At 36.1% G+C, this 22,598-nt stretch overlaps 1 pseudogene; it reads left to right on the plus strand.

Moving 5' to 3' along the window:
* The window catches only part of LOC139708703 (tensin-1-like), a 210,337-nt pseudogene that overhangs the window by 41,865 nt on the left and 145,874 nt on the right, over positions 1 to 22,598 (plus strand).

The following is a 22,598-nucleotide window of genomic DNA, read 5'->3' on the forward strand; positions in this document are numbered from 1 at the left end:
TGATAATTGGAATGATGATATGTAATAACAATAGTGATTAATGAATAATGATAATGACAGTAAATGTTCTGGTGATAGTGATAATAATAGTAATAGTATTGATTATGATAATAGTAATAATCTTAATAATAATGAGGTAGTTCTTCATTATCATTCTTATCGCTGTGACCATGTTGCCCATATGGGTTGCTATTTTTAGGTACACTATAGGGCTTTTTACACTTGTGTTTCTTAACCCCGGACTTTTTCTGACCCAGGACTATCGTTAGTCCCGTACCAATTTTTTCAGCTTTTTACACTCGCCAATTAGTCCCATACTATCTCTTGTCCGGGGCTAAGGAGAAAACTGACCTTTTTACACTCGTATTTCTTAGCCCTGGACTTTCCAAACCACATGAATATTCATAATTATGCTGTGTACTGTACACGTACACGCACGCACCGGCAGCACTTGATTACCTCATTTCTGATTGGTCAGTGAGGTTCGGACTTCGTCTCCGTCGCTTAGCCCAGGATTTTTTTTCATTGTTTACACTCACTTGCTTGGCACCGCAATTGCGGTGCTAACCCCTGCTATTTTGCAGGGCCAGATAGTACCGTACTATCGGTGGGGCTAGCCCACTTTGGCAAAAACGAGTGTAAACAGAAAGTGGGCTAAGGATAGTCCCGTACCAACGGTGGGGCTAAGGCCCCCCCCCCCCCCCCCCCCCCCCCTTAGCCCCACCGTTGGTCCGGGGCTAAGCAAAAATTTACAAGTGTAAAAAGCCCTTAAACCAGAGGGTGTCATAAAAGGAGAAGAAACAAGAATCCCCCCTGTGTTCCCATCCTCTAGGCCATTGAGAAGTTATGTGCTCTATAGCAGGTGTTGATAAATTGTTTTGACAAAAGAAAGCATCCCTTTCAATATTTCTGATAGCAATTATTATTGTACAAAGAACAGGGCATGCACACTAAAATCAATCAAATATTGTACTTCTTTAATTGTAAAATTCTACTAAGTACACAAAAATACTCATTAATCATTTACTTAATGTGAAATATTTAACATTCAATTGCTAACCCTGATGAACAAAGTTATACACATATGTGGGCAAGATGGTTAAAGGGACTGTACAGTACTGGTTGAGGTGGGGATTCATGTTTTGAACATTGCTAAGTGAGATAATGAGAAACCTCTCATGAAATATGAAAGAGCATGTAATTTTAAGAAGGATTCAATGTTTATTTGATGAAAATTGGTTTTCAAATGGCTGAGATATCCAAAAAGTGATAATAATAAAAGGCGACAGGCCACGCTTTTTATTAGGATCTCTTTGTTTCACCTTGTTTTTGGATATCTCAGCCATTTCCAAACTGATTTCATCAAATAAACTTTTGATACCCCCTAGAATTGCATGCTCTTTGACATCTCATAGAGTGGTTTCGGAATATCTCGCAAAACTTTAAAAGCTAAATCCTCACCTCAACCAGAACTGTACACACCCTTTAAATGTTAACTTTTTATGAGATATCAATATTCCATTTTCATCAGACCTTGGGCAGTAATAACAAAGAGATCTGAAGAAAAACTGGAGGCATATGTTGAGTACAATATTACCACCAAGTTCCATACCGGATTTTAACGTTTCTTTTGAAATATATCTTGAAATTATAAATATTGAGAATCACTTCTTGGGTTTCCATTAACAAACTCTATGGAAGATCGTGTGTGGAGTATGAACGTCAAAGCCAGTGGAATGCTATGCATGCATTATTGTCGTGCTATAGAACCTACTTCATAAATTTGCCCAAATTGTTAAAAGATTACACATTTTGTATTTACCTCCCTGACTATTCTTTTATCATTCGCTAATAATTGACATTTTCAAAAAGAAACTCATAACCCATTTAGTTCAAGATCAGAACTGATGATTTCAAATGTATTGTGGATTATTTGTATTAGTAGTTGATTTATATGTTTGTTCTCTTTTGACAATTGTAAAGTGCTTCAAAACATGTTTGTCCTAAGTGCTATATGAATTTTCCTTGTTATTATTATTATCATTATTATTATTATTATTATTATTATTATTATTATTATTATTATTATTATCATTATTATTATTACTACTACTACTGCTAGTATTGTTATTGTTATTGTTATTATTATTATTATTGTTGTTGTTATTATTATTATTATCATTATTATCATTATTATACTTACTATGTTTAAGAATTGTAGCTGTTTCCAACTCCTGTTTGGTTGGCCAGTTGTGGCTGCTTTTTGACATCCAGCCATGCTGGTTTAGAAAGTGAAATATACCCATCATACATTGGCCAACTATTGCTGCTTCATACAGTATCATAATCCTGTGGAACTCTTGACGTGGTTTGAAGTTTACTGCCTGTAGCTCAGCAATCAAGGGGGCTGGGGTACAGTCTGGATCACTCAGTGTAGGAATGCCAGACAAGATTCGAACAGGCTCATCCATCGTCAATGCTCATATCTACCACTCAGAAGCGAAAAGCTATCCCCTATCACCCCACCCCCGTCACTAGAACTGTCACTTCCAGCTGGTTTTCATATGTCAGAGTTTACCTCACAGTGTATATTCTCTGCTCTGATTTTTTTTTTACCCATTAGTTTTTCTTTCTCAGTGGAAGAGAGTTGTTTTATTGCATGAACACCAACCCACCCCCCCCCCCCCCCCCCCAGTCCTCGTAGTCCTCACAATTGATTTGCTATGGTGTAGTTCAGTGGTGCAGTTCTCTGGTGCGGTTTGTGGCGAAAGATGCGCCAATGCCAGGCAGCTCTTTGGCGGGACGGAGGAGTAGAAATCAAAATTTATTGCTGTGGAGTGAACGAGGGATGAACCAGCCAGATACAGAGTTATCTCTCTGCCAACTGGAATGTTATTGTGTGCTGCGTGTGATACATTCTAGAGATACCTGGCCGTGTGTAATATTCATAAAGCTCTTTACAAGGAAATCTATGTGTGAGTTTATTGCATTCTCCCTGGAAAGGTGTGTCATCTCTAGTGACTTCCACAGAAAAGGAGCAAGCAGAAGTTGTATAGCCATATCACAACATTCTGAGTGAACATTTACTGGTCATTTGAATGATTTGAGAAATGGATACTGGTTCACTTCTTTTTGTTTTTCAGAAGTAGAAAATACTGAGAGAGACAGGTGAGTTTATTGTAATGTCTGTGATTGTCTTAAGATTGTTTCAATTGCTTGATAATTTAGCCAAACCATTTTTCCATGAAAATTTTACAGATTTGGCATGTAACATGCAGATCAGTTCGCATGATCATATGATTTTCTCTTTCTCCTTTGATATGCCATCTGTAGATTTATGCTTTCAGCAGAAAATGCCTATCATTAGGTCAAGATATGTGGATGGCTTCCAGCTTTGAGCTGTTTTGTGATGATTACTTATGGGACCTCTAGGCCAAGCTATACATGTCACAAGTAAATGTGTAAATATATCCTGTAACAAAAATTGTAATACATCTTCAAATAGATCTACTAGAAAGTGTAGAAATATCATTTGGGCAGTGCCTTGTTAAACCAGACACATTGTATGGATTAATGTCAACACAGGTAAAAAGAAAACCCCCTTAAACTAACAAGAGCAGAAGTCATGTGCAATTCTTTCACTGAAGTGCAGAATATTGGCAAAGTACCTGCTTGGCCTATTCATAGGCATTAGCTGGCTTTGTATTGAATACTAGTTGTAGGCACATTAGAGGGGCTGTCATAGGTCACTGTCAAATTAGTATGACTGTGGGTATCAGGGAAAGAGAAAAACATGTGCTGCAGGTGGGTTGATGGTTACAGCAGAGAGTTATTAACATATGAGTGTGATACAGCTACACTGGAGTTTCAGTATATACCAAGGGAGAAAAATGAAGCACAGGAATCAAAATGAATAAATGTTCCAATGAAAAGAAAACATACAGGATAGATAGAATATTGGTGAGATTATCAATCAGTTGAAGTGTTATATTTTAGATAATGATCAGAAATAGTTATACCAAGTTTTTTCATTTTTATGAATCTTTCTTCAGTATGAAACTAGCTGGAATGTGATGTGTTCATTTGAATGTATTTGAGTCTTTTTTTTTTGGCCTGAAAACCTTCTCTCCAAATGTGAATACAAAACAAATAATAAAAGCCCTGCATAATGTCTTCAAGTTCTTAATTTTCTTAGCCCATCACCTACTCTGATGAAGAACAGGGTATGAATTTCTGTCTGATTATTCAAACTTGAATAATTCTATGAAATGTTAATATGTCCATAACAGTGCTGTGAAAACTGATGCTATTATTGCTAGTGATTTTTTTTTTTTTTTTTTGGGGGGGGGCATGAATAAGAAGTAAGCACAGTTTAGCATTATTAATATTATGATAAAATGTTGACTTTCTGAGGTTTACTACTGCTTTGCTTCACTGATGTAAACAATCAGGCTGAATATATCAGGTTAGGTCTTATATTATCTCTCTTCCACATGCTACATGCTCTGCTGCACTCCACTGAGCCTCAGCCATTATGGGGCAGTACAGCAGGTCTGGGGTAATGGTGGTGCAGTTACAGAATTGTTACTGCACGCGAAATTAGCACCCCCACGCAAGCAACTATCCATACAGGGTTCTTCAGGAGTGGTGTCCACAAACAGATTTTGCATGGCTGGGCATACACAAGTGAACAAACCTCTACTATATGCAGGCAGGACTGTCATTGTATGACATCACAAATGTAAACACCCCCATTTGGAATAGTGGAATGGGATAGGGAGTATGGATGAGAGAGAAGAGAAGAAGAGCAAGAAGAATAGCAAAAAAGAAGTTTTCTTTTTTTTTTTCCTTCTCCATTAAGTAAATAAGTTGTGCTTACTCGGGTGTGGCAAAAGAAGTAATTGGAGGGTTTGTATTGGGGATAGGATTCAGATTTTGAGAGAAAAAATAGAAAAGAACCTAGAAAGAGAGAAAAAAAAGGACAGTGAGGATTGAAAGCTCGTGTATGTGTGTGTGTGTGTACATCAGCTGCCGTTGTGGACACACTACAATGCGTGAACCCCTCTTGAGCTGAAATATAAATCACTCTGTCATCACAGGACACCAGTATTTTCTACTTTGTACAGCGTTCTCACCCACCAACCATAGCAGCTCTGTAGCTTCTTGCTTTCACAAACCACTGTGACTTTCCCACTGTTTTTGTAGACCAAGTGATACCAAGGAGGTACTAGTGAACACCTCCTTGGTGATACCCGGTATATGGAGAATGCACTACGCAAGGAGGATTTCACTGGAACCCTGGCATTTTATGCAGTTTGCTGTTCTCCACTCCAACATTTTTTTTTTCTATCTTTTAGTAATTTCATGACTCATATGGGACATAAGCTGGATTTGGCTTGTTCACATTTGACCTACAGGTAGGAAATACAGTATATGAGCATTGATAATCAAACTGTCTTGTTCAGGTAAAATGATAGATACTTTTTTTAACCAAGATTGAGATCGGGAGACATAAAAATTGCCATTGGAGTTCAGGGAAGCAACCAGTCAGATAATGTAAGATACAAGGAATACCAAGTAAGCAATGAAAAAACAAATCTGATTGAATCATTTCTATAGTGTTTACTAGTTGTGAAGACAAATCATTTTTATGTGTACCACATGTTCAGAATGATTGCTTGTGTCCTATGGGGAGTTGAATGCTGTAGTATAAAGAGTGGTAAATTTAATCTGCTTGACTGTGTACTTTGCCTTGTGTGTGTTGTGGATGGATCAATGACTGACAGACCGTCTTTGTAGCAGAAAAGAGGACTGGACTTTGAACGACAATTTCTTGATGATTTGTGAGGCTAGCAGGCCTGTTATGTAGGAATGTACAGCAAATGATTAGCCCCTGCTATACATCAAGCTGATGTATTGTCACTGTCAGAAAAGATGTGAATGTATGATTTCTCGTAGCTGTGAGCAATTAGTAATTTCAATTTACTACATGCTTCCTTCACATTTGCAGCTGTAAATCATCGACCTGTTATTGTCAAACCCTCATCAAATGAGGCCATTAGGAGGTGTGTGACAGATCACATAAGTCTTCCTGATGAATGCTTTTGAAGTGTCAGCATTTATAAAGGCATTAGAAATTTATTTCATGAGAAACTGGCTCAATTTTTGCTCAGAATAGTTGTGTACACGCACTTCCAATTTCAATGTAATGGATTTAACAGACAAGATTGAACAGAAATCATATACATATACAGTCTCAGGTGATTTCAGACTGTTATGCAAAATGCTGGCATAGATGTGGGTACATAGAACAATTTATTATTTTTAAGTATCACAAGAGTAATTTTGACGAATTTTGATGTAAGATTTGCATACTATAACACTTTTTATTATGGCTTTTTGTGTGTAAATGTTACTCACACACAAATTCCATATTTTTCTTTCGCATCACTGTGAAAGGAGTGGAGATTTTTTAGCACATTTCCTAGTGATTGACAGTAATGAGTAAGGTGGATCTTAGCTTACCAAGTGGTGTCATGATTTAAAAAAAAAAAAAATCAAGTCAACTAGACAAATGATAGGAGCAGACAAGAGAATGTGGATGCCAGAGTAGATATCAAATACTAACTTCCTCCCAAATCAGATCCAAGAGTTCATATTGCTACACAATGCATGGATTTGTAACATATGCATGCACAATGTTGCATTACCTGTCAATTTGTGTGGTATTAAGGCACATATATTAATGCACTCTTATCAAAATAATTTTCATTCATCCTTCTTGTAATTCAGTCATAGGTCCTTTTGATGAATGTAAATATTTATGTATGTATGTATGTATGTATGTATGTATGTGTGTATTTATTTATTTATTTATTTATTTATTTATTTATTCATTTATTTATTTATTTATTTATTTATTTATTCATTTTTATTTATTTTTTATTCATTTATTCATTCATTCATTCATTTTTTCCACTTGACTGGTGTTACCAGTGGGCATGCAAATAGGTATGTCTCATACAAGATGCTGAATTAATAGCCTCTTTCCTTTAAGTGGTATACTGGATGTCATTGACATGGTGGGCAAAGGCTCTTCCAAAGTGTGTACTTTACTATGCAAGAGTGAGACTCATACCTATGAATGAGAATCTACTGCTACATTGCATGATTATCAAATACTGCAACAGGTTGTGTAGTTTGAATGCCTCTGTACAAATATTGTGCTTGAAGGCCATGTGTCAGAATGCTCTCATATTGATAATGGTAATATTTTGGAAATCTTGTGGTTATATGAATACTAGTGTGGGTATTTGACAGTGCCTTTGGATAATACACAAATGTGGAGATGATTCAATCCCGAGTCTTCTGTCGACAGGTGTCTCTTTCTTCTTCTCTTCAAAAGGAAACTCATCTAGCCATTGCTTGAAGGCACATACCTCCATGTTTGACAAACCCTATTCTTCAGTGTCCTAGATACAAACATGTCCTGGATCCAAACAGATTATGCTATTATGCGACATGGATATAGAGCAGCAGTGTTAATGGATTGCCAGTAGATCTGCATAAATGTCATTTCATGTTGCGCTATTCAACTTTATCAGCAGTATTTGCAAATTAAACAAATTGCCACAAATTCTTTATCTCCAAATCAAGCATAGCAATGACAGTGACAGAAAAGATGATGTTTTATAAGGTGTTTTCTTTTTCCAGACAACTTTGTCAAACTCTCTTGCTTTAGTAGGCCGGGAGAGAAAAGGAATTATATAAGTCAGCATGTACAGCTTCCAGCACCCTGGCACACAGAGTATTTGTAGAATTTGCCAGTGCCTATTTTGCCTTGATAACAAGGTAATATGTCACACACATCAATGTGGCAAAAATACAACATTGCTTCCCTGTAGTTTTGAATGAGAATTTATCCTTGAGGCAAGTTGTTTAGAAGAAAAGCAGTAGCATGTGATCAACATACTGGCCAATGTTTGAGCAAAAGTATGAGAAGTTCCGCATGTCAAATCATCTACCATTGCATCTTATCAACTCCTCAAAGAAACTGCAAATATCATATTACTGTGGTGTGCTTTGTGCAACACTGCGTATCATTTCGGGAGGAATTTACTTTTTAACCAAGGGAAATAGGATCTGAGTTCTTACATAAGTGTTGATGCATTAATTTTCTGTCTTTTGGAGGGTGTATAAGAACATCTTACCAATGACATAGCTGTAGAAGAATAATGGAAAGGATCATTTTGGGAAAAAATAAAGCAAGGAGTACTGTGTACATGGTTTCTAATGGTCCACAAACATGAGCTTCTACTCCCACTTTTTTGTGGGGATTGAATGTGTTGATGGTTGTGTATAATCTATTTACTGTGTAGATCCAGGGTTTGAATATTTAAAATAGCATTCAGTGTTATGATCATGTCTCCTCAGATGTTAGTTACATTCTGACAGTGATCTGTTACTTCAAGAATAGCTACCTTCGAGGATAGACTCGTAGTTAGGCACTGTCATCATGTGAGTGAGCATCATACTCCCTGTTCAGACGCAAGCCAGTTTATAAATACCAAAACTCAATAAAAAAAACAACATATAAATAATCATTGTATAGCTTACAGACCATTCAGGTGGTAATCTGGACCGATCTGGAAAATGTCGTATTATTGATGCACAATTTCCCACTGTGCGGGTTCTGAGAGGAATATATGGTCACCTTTCGTGCATGCTCACATAAGCCCCGCCCAGTTCTATTGTTCTAATGTACTTCTATGGTCACCATACGTTCAGACGTTCACGGAATGCTGATTCGTTATCAAGTTCTAGTTCGAAACGATGCTCTGACCATTGTTTTGTTATATGTCGTTTCGCTGTATGTCATTTCTAAGTCAGCGTTCAGACATGTAAATTCATCATATAGCTTTACCGTTTGGTAGAGCAATAACATTTTAGTATATATATTTTTTTTTTCTTTTTTTTTTTTTTCATCTGAACACCCTGTTAGTTAGGGGGCTAGAGCGTATCCTCGGAAGATAGCTATCCTCCAGGTTAGGGATCACCATCTGAACATAATTATTGTGTCCCTGGTGGAAGATCAGTGGCTGGCATACTGCTTCAGAAGGGTGAATGGCCAATACTACTATTACTAGCCCCAGCCAACTGTCCAGATACCATAAAAAGCTCTGATTTTACATCCTTTGGAATTCGGTACTCCCTTCTACCATCAAATCCTTTCTACCATTACGATTTGAAGAGACAGGAAACTTTGAAGTGAGTCGAATAGAGAATGTTATCAAACTTTGATGATAAGTGTCACAGTAGCTCAGGTCTTTGATATTTAAGACAAGCTTGGGAGCTCTTTCTGTTTACATAGAAAATATATGCATTCCTGGATTTGAAGCCTAGCAAAGGCTGGTTGGTAGATTGTGCCCACTACAGCCTTCAATGCGAGGCTATGTGAAATTGGCCATAAAAAAGAACAAAATAGGAATGCAGAGAAAGGGTTATAATCATTGCATACAGACCATTGAAAATGCCTGTCAAACAGAACAGTACATTTCAGATCTCCCCTCCCATTTTCTCCTACCTCCCATTACGTATTCCTGGAAGGAGGGCTGAGCCATTCAAGCTGCCAGTAAAAATCATACAGAGGTTGCTAAGCAACTGTGACAAAACTACCTCAAACATTGCAAAAGAATAATTTGGGAAATATTACAATTGTCAATTATTTTGTGATCAGTCTATTTAGTTGGTGTGAAAATTAGATTTTGTGAATAGTTTAGCAACTACTGGTGATCATTTCTTCCCACTTGTTGAGGATGGGCTGATTTTGCTACAACAGGCATTCCCATAGATACCTGCCAGAGTATAGGGCCTACTTGTGACTCGTCTTCAACGGGTTAGCATTACAGCCACAGTGTGTACTGTAGAAAGCTAAGCCAATATGTAGGGCCTACATTTAATGAAAATAATTTTCATTAGATAGATTTTTCAGGATGTTGCAAGAGCATTTGACCTAACTTTTCCTGAAGGCATGAATAATTACTCTTTCTTTAATTATGTCTGTCGCAAATTGAGGGAATGAGTACCTATTGTAGATAGAAATGTTTATTTTTTCTTAATTTCTTACGTCATTGTACTATTCATTTTGATTTTGGGAAACAGCCCATTCAGTGGAGCCCATGATCTGTAGGTGAAGTTTTCAACTTGTTCATCCAAACAATAGGGTATTTAAGACCCCTGTGGTTTTCTATAGAAAAACAAATGTAAATCTTTATCCTGCCCTCATGTGCTTCATTTTGGTTATCATTGTTCCTGTGTGGTTACCATGTATTGTCAGACTCATGGCATCAAATCATGACAATGAAGTCATATACTGATGTTTGTCTTGCAACCTATCAGCTCTGTAGGATCATGAATACACAGCAAAATGAGGAAGAGGACTATTTAGATTTATTTCTTATTGTAAAATTTAGCGACCAAGCAAACAATTGGGGGAAGAAATGGAGTGAAACGTCAATGGTGCTACGTCATCTAGGAGTGCATACAACCATGCTTCCTGTTTACCTTCCTTAATTCTGTGTTCATTTCGTGGGAAAATGCTACTGACCTTTTATTTCTATTTAGTTCATGCTTTCTTGTGCTCTGTAAATGTTGCTATGACAATTATTCTGTTAGCTGTTGGGGGGGGGGGGGTGTAAATATTAGGCAGGGATTTTTTTTCAGACTTGCATTCCTTGTATCCTATGTGATGAAGCCATAATATATGGATAATATGGTTTTCATTTCTACAGAGTTATTCTTGTACATATTCAATTTTCAGACAAAAATTAGGCAATTACATTAGGCTCCTACCTAAATGTTATGCATCAATTTCAAAGTCATATATACAACACCAATAGATAGTGATTTTTTTTTTCTCATGTTCTCCAGTGGAATCAAATTTAATCCATTGAGGATGAAGCTGATTTTGCTATAACACGTTTCCCTGTAGACACCTGCCCCAAGTATACTCAGGACTAGTCGTCAACAGGTTGAAATACATCATGAAATTTTAGAAATAAGAGAGTAAGTTTTATATGTTTTTATAAAACAGTGAAATTTGCTGCACCACCCCAAACTAGATTGATCATGAACTGAACTAGTACTCCAGGCTTTAACCTGTAGCACGACATTGTGGAGTGATTTTGTGTTATAAAGATGATTTTCCTGATCTTTTTTTTTTTTTTTCTTTGGTCATCCAAGATACCACTCTCTGAAGCATGGCTGGAAACTAAATCAGATTTGCATTTAGGGCCTACCATACCTAGTATTGATTTCCATTTAATGAGATCAATGAATGCATGAATGAATAATTATATGATGTAAGCGTGAGAGTGATGTTCACTCTGATGTCGGCTTTTTGAAAGGATGAAAGAATGAAGCTGTGTGCTAATCATTGATTGATTCAATTGCTCAAAACGGTATGCATGCGCATGAGTGAGTAATTGATATGTTGACCAATTGAATAGGTAATTGGTATTTGGTTGATTAGTCAATGCTTGTAGAACAAATACATATGTCGTGGCCATACAGCGGTTATCCATGGCAAGCAAAGAGTGGAATATTGATCAGAGTGGTCTTATATTGGCGTCATTTTGAATATTCATGACTTGCGGTACTTATAGAAGAAAAGTTTGTTCGAAGATAATGTGGGACAGACGTTGAGTGAAATTCAGCTTGCTTCGTCAGTATGTATTCTTAAATCAGGGACATTATTTGTGACAGTTTAATGCTGTAGGCTTTCGTCATAGCTGTTTTCTTGTATTGATGTTGACAATGTATAGACAGGTTTAGGGATGGTGTGTGTCCTACGTGCAATTTTCCTTTCATTTCTACATAAATCGAAACCTTTTTAAGCATACTCTGCAGCCAGTTTTGATAAGATTTGCAATTAGTTTTTATTGCACTTTTTTTGCTCATGAATGCAATAATTTGCTAACAACATTACTTTACATATTATTGATCAAATGCTCATTTAATTTCTATGTCACTTTTACAATGTTATTACTGTCAGAGCATGAATTACTCTTACAATTATGTGGCTGCTCATTTTTTTAATTCACCAGGTTTTGTTTTAGCCATTACTATAATATCTGATGATTCATCATGTATATACTCTTTTGTAGTTTCCCTTTCTTTCTTTTTCTTTTATTTCTAAGAATATGCGAGAGACACTTATCAGTTTATACCATAATTAAACCTATAAAAATGGTCAAGGAGAATTATCAAAAGACAATGGTTATACAGGGTTTTAACAGAGCTAGTACTGATTTGTCAAACCAAATATACAATTTTAAAATGTGATGACAGATTTTTTTTTTTTTTTTTCAGAAGAGGAATGTTTGGTTCTAGGGAAATTATCATTTTGTTTTAAAGCAAAAAGCAAACAAACAGACAAACAAACAACAACAAACCAAAAAATTACTATTAGTGTCACCAAAAACATCTTTTGGTGAAATATTTGTATGTTATTAATGTGTTCTTTTTTTCATCTCTTCTGTTCACTGCAGCCCCAAGAAGCCATAGACCCTCAGTCCCACACATTCAAAACTCGGGTGTTCAGAAACCCTCACAGCTGTGGTGTCTGTAAAGAAATCATATGGAACGAAGGACGGTCCTGCAGAGGTGAGTTGAAAGCAACTGCCAGGGGCACACAGTCTGTTTTTTTCCCATTGTCACACAAGTAATTGAATAAAACCTCAGATGAAAGTCCAAAGGCTGTACACATACTAATTGATTATTTGATATATTGATTGATTTTAGTCATCTATAATTTGAAATAGAGCTCATTCCCTACATTGCCAAATGAGTAGCATCACCTTCATGTAATGGGTCATGAAATTGATTACTGTATACACCATAATAGCCAGTCTAATTTTTCATGTATTGGGACTTCTGAACAATATCAGGAGTGGTTAAATTCACGATTGTGGAGTACAGAGCAGAACAGAGAAGTGTATGCATGCATTCACATTCATGTCTGGACCAGAGTTAATATTTTTGCGTGTTTTTAAATTTACATTTAGCATCCAACTCACAAAATTTGTGAAAATGAAAACCGCGCAAAATATTTGCCATATACGGTATTATACAGCGTATTTCTGTCTGACCATATGATAGTAATACTGAGTAAGTTCCGTAATGTGAAAAAAAAAGTTAAACATAACAGCTTTATAAACATGTTTGTATTGTGGTCAAGATTACCAACATACAAATAAAGGAAGGAGGAAGATGTGCTAAAGGAGATAATCTTATCATTTGAAATAGAAACGAGGATACTCGGATGTAAATATCTCTTACACCATTATCATGAAAAGTGATATTCTCACATGATAATGCAGCGGCAAACAATACCCTAAACAGTGTTGCAAGATTTTGATAGAAAGAGAGATTTATTGTAGAATTCTAAGGATAAATCAGCTGTCTGGAGGAGAAACAATGTGCTAAAATCAGTTCTTTCCATTTCAAGAATATTTTTGATGAGATGAATAAATGTCATGATGAAAAATCAAGTTTGAGTGCAAACTTAGTAACCATAGAGACATATAGTCCTAAGTAAATATTCTCTTTGACTTTATGTGTGTTTTTACTGTCTCTAATTTGAGCCAAAACTGTTGTTTCATGTGAGACAGTTCCATGATAGAATTATGTGTATGTTTTCTGATGTATAGTGTAAACAGAGCAGCTCAGTTCTCAATCATCCATTCATGCTTTTACACTGCACTGAATGTCATATTATCCCATTGACACATTCAAACAGAAACTCAAGATTCACCTATTTGAAGAACAATATGAGTATGCAATTCATGAATTATTTGAACTTGTAATTTGCTTTAATGTATGTGTATGTTTTGTTTGTTGATTGTTAATGTTTTTTTAATATAATCTCTGAGTATATCTTGAACAGTTCAGTGCTTCAAAACACTTTTGTAATGGGCACCATACATTTTTTTTTCATATCATCATTTTCTTTATTTTCCTTTATCTGACTGCAGGGTGTAGATTTGCTTGCCACAAACGGTGTGAGTATAAGGTAAGAGACGAATTATCTTTTTCAAAGGAAATTTTGCATTTCAAATTACGTATTCCTCTCATATACTGATATGATATGATATGATATGATAAGCCACCCTCTCCCCACCCCCCCCCCCCAGTACCTTTAGGTGTTTGTCATGAAATGAGGTACACAAATCCTCACAGTCTTCGAAGAAAAGAAGGTGCCTCACTTGGAACTTGAGCAAAAAACAGAAAGAGACATCAGAAATAGATGGATGAGAAAGTGTGTCAAAGAAATGTTTTTGAAAGGGAATATTCTTGTTTTTCCTCTTTCCTGCCTCTGAAGAAGTCAAAACCATATAGAAAGGGAGCCGGTATATTGTTTTGGCGGGGTGTGAGTTAGATAATGATGAGCGCTATGTGTGAAAAAAAAAAATGCTCTAAAAATAGCTCTTGTGACATATACCCTTGACAGGTTGTGGCCTCATTTGGTCAACCTTTCTGATTTCCACCAAATTTTGTCTGAATATGATGATTGGCAGTTGATGCCAGAAAAGCCTGTTCCAGCCTTAATGATGTCATGTGGAGGGTATTCATTGACTCCCTGTTGTAAAAGATGGCATATTGAGCAAACCAGGACATGGATGGTATACATCAATTTTTGCATTGCCAATGAACCCTACGTTCAAGTTATTGGGTGGTTAGTTGCTTTTACCGCAGATGCTTCAAACACCCAACAAACAAACAAACACCAGGACAGACAGTAAGATGTTCTAATCCTTTAATTACCTATCTAACTGGAATTTTGACATCTATATTCTATATTGTTTTTGTTGAATTAGGGTCTGTTCTACCTTCTTTTTTTAAAGGCTTTACTTTGTAGTGGCAAACATTACAAAGATGCCATAATATTGTGGATGTAGTACTAGCAAAAATGCTCATATCAGGGAGGTGGTTATACTCTCTCGCCTGTAGCTCCAGGAAGTGCATGTAGTAAAGATCAAGGGAAAGAAGAACAGGGACCATTCAGTAATGAATTGATCTATTTTCAATATGTTTTCATGATTTCAGCAAACACAGCTTGCTTTTACACTTAAAGGAGTTGTGTGTACTTGACTCATGTAACTAAAATGTTGAGAAATGTGTTTAATAAACTTGATAACAACAAATCCTTTTCTAAATATGAAATCCTTTATGATATCCATATGATATCAGTAGTATCTATGTGCAATGAAAGGATACTTTTTCACATGAAAACACACTAAAGGAGTATCATTTTCAGAAGTATTGATTAAATGTGATTGTTCATGGTTTCAAGCCAACATATTTGACATGCGGAATGAGATCTAGGGGCTGTTGATGCTTCTGTGCACATGTGTTACCAGTATCAGTGCATTGTTAAGGGTGAAACGTGTGTGCTGTTTCAATTAGAGGTAATGGCATTAAGCAGGCTTTACAGATGTATGGAGGGGGATTGTGAATGTCCTCATTAAACTGAATCCAGGGGCCAATTCATAGACTGCTTGTTGCTTTGGATAAATGCGTTGAGCGTGTGGATGGTATATTTTGATGAGGAAGTGATATTGTTGACTGTATTTGCAATTCATGTTGACCACTGCATGTCCCTGATAGCGTAATTTCCAATTTGTCACAGTGTAGCTGGGGAAATATTAGACTGTAGTCGGTGATTATCCTGGAGGAAGGTCTTGAGAGATTTGTATTGTCAGGCAAATTACTTTAGAAGGACACTGCTGTCTGCTTACATCATATATGGATGTTTTGAAAAGAATAAACAAGACATAAGATTGCGAAAACATGTGACATTGTCTGAAGGTAGAGGAAACTTGCAAATCATTCCTAGACAAAGTCTGGTAATATCATTTTATCTTAAGCAGGTTTGATGTGTATACAAGTATTTAGATTTGGAAAAATGTTTAATGTGAAACATACCTATAGGAATGCTTATACATATGGCAAAGTGTTATTAATGTAAAATTTGTTTTGTATTTATCAAAGCATCATTTTAATGCCCTGATCATTACCCTCCTGGTGTGGAATCCCTTTTTTTTAACATAATATGTGCAATGATACATTTGTTTTATCATTCTTTTTTGAGATTCTTAGTTCAGAGTTGAAAATGCAGAACACATTGTAGATTTGACATAAAAATGTGATGAAGGATTTATGGTCAGCTATGCTGATAATGAACATATTATTTCTATTGAACATATTGCTTTTGAACATATTACTTTATTGAATATACATGTATTACTTTTTATTGAACATATTACTTACTATGAACATATTACTTTTATTGGTCAGGGCGCAATTTCTGCAAAAAACCCACAACCAGTTCAATAAAACCACCCCCCCCCCCAAAAAAAAAAAAGGGGGGGGGGGAGAAAAAACAGAGAGTGATTTTGACACATTCAATCAAAGCTTCACTGTCACAAGATTGACCCTTCTTTTTTTCATCTTTTGTACCTTTTCCTCAAGAGCTTACTAACAAGGATTCCTGACATTGTTGTGAAGTATCTTTGTCACTACACCAGACATTCTTGAAATTCCACACATTGTGTCCATCCCTGGAGAGACTAGCTTGCTATGTGGCTTGAATTTTTGTTGACAAGGAGGGGCTATTTACTCCTTCAAATTCACTTGAGACCAGGAGACGAACTTTCTTAAATATTCATACTTATACTGACCATCAGGATTATTGCTTCAACTTTTTACAGTACTTGTTTAACCTAAATATCAAAAAGAATGTATAATCATAAGCATAATTCTCCTTTGAAGCACTACATGCATAAATTACATGTGTTGCCCACAAAAGCATTTATATTACATGCAACACTATGAATTGTGAATACCATAGTGTACTTATGATATGTACATCACAACAAACAAACAAACAAACAAACAAACAAACAAACAAACAAACAAGCAAAACAAATCACAAACTGTTGTATTTTATGTAGTATGTTCAGGATAACTTAATGCATTCTGACTATTTGTTGACACTTTTTTCATATGACTGTTAGTACTCAATTTTGCTTTTTTTGCTTTTTTATTTATGTAATTGATTTATTCGTTTCAATTTATACAATCTGAACCTTTTTTCCTCTACCTCACTGAAATTTTAGTTCTTTTACATTTGCCATGTGCATATAGGATATACTTTTTTAATTAATGAACATTAAAAAAAAGCCAAACTAAGTGAAGATTTGCATGCAGAACAACTGGGAGATTTTTTTTTGTTGTTGTATGCTGTTATTGCCAGGGATGTAAGGGAAAGGGTTACTATTGATAAGTTTGTATGTATGTTTGATGCTGTTGTGGTGCGGAGGTTGGTCTTGGAAAACATCTGCTTGGTAGCATGTCATGACTGATTAGCTTGGATAAAGTGTGTAGTTTCATTTCTTGAGCCGCTCTATTATTAGCATGGAGGATGATATTCCCACTGATTTGTCGCCAGAGCATGCCTCAAATATCATTCATGCCACCAGTATGTTGCACGAAGTAGAAGCCAAGAACCAAAACATGTCTCCCGCTCCACGAGCACAACGTGGAGTTACTTATCTCAGCTCCGCATCGTCTACGGTGCTTGCCTCCTCTCCTGTGATCTGCGGCAAACATACCTCACCTGATTAAAAGGTCGGACGCGCCACGCGCCTTCCATATTACCGTCCCCACAAATCTTGCATCCCACGTCAGCGGCGTCGACTCCAATAAAGTTGCGCCATGGGTTGATGGCACTCATTAATGTCTGTCGTGGGGGGGGGGGGGGGGGGGGGGTTAAAGATAGAGATCAGCAGGTACTGAATGAAGAAAAACTTCTGTGAGCTAAAAAAGGGTAGGCAGATAGACTGAAGCAGAAATTCAGTGGAATATATGGAGGTTATATAAGACAAAATAGACACAGGGAAGACAAAGTGAGCAGACAGTACTAGATGGGTGGAGTGTACCACTAGTGACTCAAGAAGAAATATCAGAAAGAGATAATGTGTGTGTGTGTGTGTGTGTTTATGAAAAAAAAATGATGGTATAGTTTTGGTTGAGATGGGGATTCAAGTTTTAACTTTTTGCAAGATAATTAGAAACAACTTCTATGAAATATTAAAGAGCATACAGTTCCAAGGGGAATTAAAAGATTTATTTGATGAAAAATCAGTTTTGAAATGGCTGAGATAACCAAAAACAGAGTAAAACAAAGTGGTCTGATAGGAAGTGCATCCCATCACCTTTTATTGTAGGACTACTTTGTTTTACTATGTTTTTGGATATCTCAGCCATTTCATAACCGATTTTCATCAAATAAACTTGCCATTCTTCTTAGAATTATACGCACTTTAATATTTCACGTAAGTTGTTTCTAATTATTTCGCAAAAAGTTAAAACAAGAATCCCCATCTCAACCAAAAATATATACCATCCTTCTAAAGCGAAAAATAGATATAAATAGTGAAGGGGAGAGAGAAAGTATATTTATGAAAAAAAAGGAGCATATTAAGAGGGAAAGAGAGAGTATGTATATAAGAGAGTTGTCTTTTCAGTTACTGAAAAAGAAGAGAGAGAGAGAGAGGGAGAGAATGTGTGTATGTGTGAAAAGTGACAGCGGAGTAGTAAGAGATATTTAACAGTTTTAAGAGAATTCTTAGAGAAAAGTTGGGGGTTGGGCAGGAGTCAGGAGGGATAAATGATTGTAGGTGGAAGGAATGGGAGATGATAAACAAAGTTGATGTGGAGCATTACAGCTTGTCACGTTGAGTTTCCAGTCTAGTCGGCAGGTGAGAAGAAAAGTTTCGACAGATGGCAAACTTCTAGCACAGATAGAATTCAAAGAATCACGAGAGAAGTTTAAGAGAGGAGAAAGAGAATTGTGAAATTTGTGGAGGAAGAAAAAGGTGGTAGGGAAGCTAAGCAGAAGTGATGCTATTGATTGCTTTCTGTCACTGTGGGATATTCAAGTTTATAAGCTTTGCAAGCATAGATAAGATTGTCATGAAAGAAGCAACTACACCCAAACAAGGTATTGAGTTTTCTATTCTCCATTCATTTTGCTTTTAGAGAAAGTATGTCATAGAATCTCATGTCATATTCTAACATATATGGCATGGTATTAAATGTACATTTTGACAATGATAATAGTATTATCATTATTGTTATCATCATGGTTGTTGTTATTGTTACTGTCATTATCTAATCATTATCATTGTCTTATTGCTGCTTTTACTATAACTGCTAGTACCATAACTATCACTTAAAATGTGCATGATCATCAGATGTTCAGATACAAAAAATTGGTAGCTGCATTTTTAATTCTCCTGCTCACATAACGTCTTCAGATCCAGATTTTTTTTTTCTTCAGACAAGATATTTTAAATAAACACATGACTTAACTATTGAATAAGATGTTTAAAAAGTTTAGTATTTGTGATAAAAAAGTAGTTTTCATAATCAAAGGTACAATAATAAACACATATAAATGTAGTGGTAGGGAAGTAAAGGTCTTTTAAATATAGTGGTACAATTGCAGTTAAGTAAAAGTCTTTTAAATATCAGAGGATCTTGAAATCCTTGAAGAGAGATTTTTATTTTGAAGATAACGTTTTGGCATTGAAAGGATTAAAGCTTGTGATCTGGATTGATTGATAGGCAAATTGGAAGGACGAAGCTTTTGGAGCAAGCTGTGGGTGGTCCAATCAACGTACTTTCTGGGAAAGAGGCTCATCACTTTATGTTCTACATGTTTGACAGTATGGGGGAGGGGAGGATGGGGGCAGGAATACAATCTTACTGCTTTACCACAAAATGTATAGCCAAGCATGAGTATGTACACTTAGTTAAATATGTGATTATGATTATGATGATGAAAATGACAGTGAAGATGATGATGAATATGTGTGTGTGCATGTGTAATATGCTGATTACAATTCATGATTACATCTGAGGCAAATTGGCATTGTCCTTTCAAAATTGGGTTGTCTGCAACCCAATACCAGTTCAATTATTTCAGCCCAAATTGACAAAGATCAACTATCAAGAATAACTGAAGGTCCAGAGGGTTATAACATGCTAATTTTGTTTTTGTAGATCATGTGGGTGACATGGTTTTCTTCATACATGGAGAAACAGAATGAAATCATTGTAATTTGTTTTTTTTTAAATCCCCGGTCTCGGTGATGTCACACATTTTGATTATATAAGGAACTTCAAATAGAGCTCGAAGGTTGCTTTTTTTCTGTGTATTCTATATCGAAGTGATATCTTTGCCTTTTTGTACAGTGGTTTTTAAGGCCATGTGACTCTGAAGCAGCTAATTCCCCCTTAACATCACCCACATATGAAGAGTTTAAATAGAAAATATTATATGTCTATTTCTATCATTATGAGGTACCTGAGATTAAAGCTGTTGAAAAGCAAAGAAAGTAATTCTAAGAATATATGTGATTATTTTAATATCTTCAAAAATACTTCCTTTTATATGACTAGTGCAATTTCATTGAAAAGATCAATTTTTCTGTATTTTGTGATGACCTCACTGAAAAACAAAACAAAACAAAACTTTGAAAATGTTGATTATCTGTTTTGGCATTCAAACTCTTCATATCTACCCATTGAAGTACGTCATCATAAAGAGCACAGTCTTACTGATATTTCACCAATTGCAGCAAAGTGTTTTCTTGATTGCACACAGCTTTATTCCTGCATTTAGATTGTCACTTGTGATTCAGCTTATCTTAGATCCACATATTTGTCTTCGCTTTGAAGATAACCACAGAGTTAAGCAATCAATTTTTACTATGGAGTCACCAACGTCTCACCTCTATAATTAGGACTATCTTCTCCGAAACAAATATTTAAACTCTGATTTAACCACAGAAGAGATGTAATACAGGCAGCTACTGTGTGATGGTGGCTGCTTTTCCCCTATGTCTAATTGATTTATGTGCTTCAAATGGATTTATAGATGTAGAGGTCTGACATTTTCTGAAATGAGTAGTGATACATCTTTCTTTAAAAACAATGTTTTTCATTTAACCTGTCATGTGTATTGGAATAGTCCAAGCAAACTGTAGTACCCAGGATGAATGTGTGCAGGGGTAAGCCTACTTTGAGGATGAAGTATTGTCAATCTTTTGGGAGTTCAAGGTCAGATTATATATCATGATATAGAGCTGCACTCATCCCTCAACTAAAGTGGAATGGTCCAATGAGTGATGGAGGCTGGAATTGAAATCAAATCCTGTAGGCCATTCCATTCATCAGAGAGGTTATGTCTGTGTGCTTGCCCAGATGTATTTGCCATAGCTATATATCAGTTTGTATTAATAGATTGCCGCAAACAAAGGAGTCGAACAGTCAGAGGGAAATTGATACAGTAGTGCTTATCTGCCTCCTGGGCCGTACTATTTGTCTACAGGGGATGAGGAAATAAGATGCTTACTTTGAACTCATTACCCATTGCATTAATGGGACATTCTACTGAGAACAGGCTCATGCTTTATGACACCTACAGGTGAGACTGTTCCAAAGTGGTCTGGGGGTGGTTTGTTCATCATGAACAACTTTATCCCCTCCCCATTTCTCTGCATTGGACTATTTCTGTCACTGTGACAGATGCTTCTACCAATGCAGTCTATTTCTTGTAAACCAGATAACTGACAACCGGTAATGAATAGATTGCTTCATCTGACTCTTGGATCTGAGAATCAAAAAACATCCAGATGAAATGCTACTTTTCCCCCTTCCCACACAGCTCACCAATACATCTACCCTTGTCACACACAGAGCTCTGATGCATACACTCTCATCTGTGACCAGTTAGTTCATGGTCATACACAATTCAAGGCTTACACAATTTTTTGCTCTGGATGTATTTTTGTAAAATATTCCCTAAATATTGGCTTGCTGTCATCTTGGTAGCGAGAGTCACTGCTTCAAGACACAAGGTAATAGATAATCACACATGTTGGACAAGAGGGCATTCAATTAACACAGACTAAACTTTCCTTTTAAAGACTGACTGACCAACTGACCATTTTTAGGAGAACTGGTAGTATTATAATGAAAATAAAAATATCTGCAAATCTCTCATTTAGCCTTGGGAATAAAGTGCCCATGTATTCAGACTTTGTGACATTATTATCAAAGTGTAAATCAACATCTAACTGAGCTGCATTTATGTTTTGTGGTGTCTATCTAGTATCACATTAATGATCATCAATGAAACAAAAATATAATCAAAGAAATTTGTCAGTGTTTGCAACCAAACATATTCCAAGTTATGACATTCTGTTTTGTAACATTTTCCAGTGCGCAGTGAAGCAAATCAAAGGGTCAAGCAATTAAAGATTAGTATAGTCAAATATCAGTGTGATGTTAAGATTTAAGGACACATCATATAATGTGTCAAGTTTGAAAGAATAATGGGTAAATCTTTATTAGGGTTCTTTCATAGAGTGTGTATCCTGTTGTATCACCACAACATAACAAGTTACCTTTAAAGGGGTACCAGCAGGTTGGTGAGGCACTGTGCCATAATGACCTCTGACCTTTCTACA

The sequence above is a fragment of the Diadema antillarum genome, unplaced genomic scaffold (genome assembly GCF_040938485.1).
Source record: "Diadema antillarum isolate AM-2024a unplaced genomic scaffold, OU_Dant_1.0 seq00001367_RagTag, whole genome shotgun sequence".
Classification (NCBI taxonomy): domain Eukaryota; kingdom Metazoa; phylum Echinodermata; class Echinoidea; order Diadematoida; family Diadematidae; genus Diadema; species Diadema antillarum.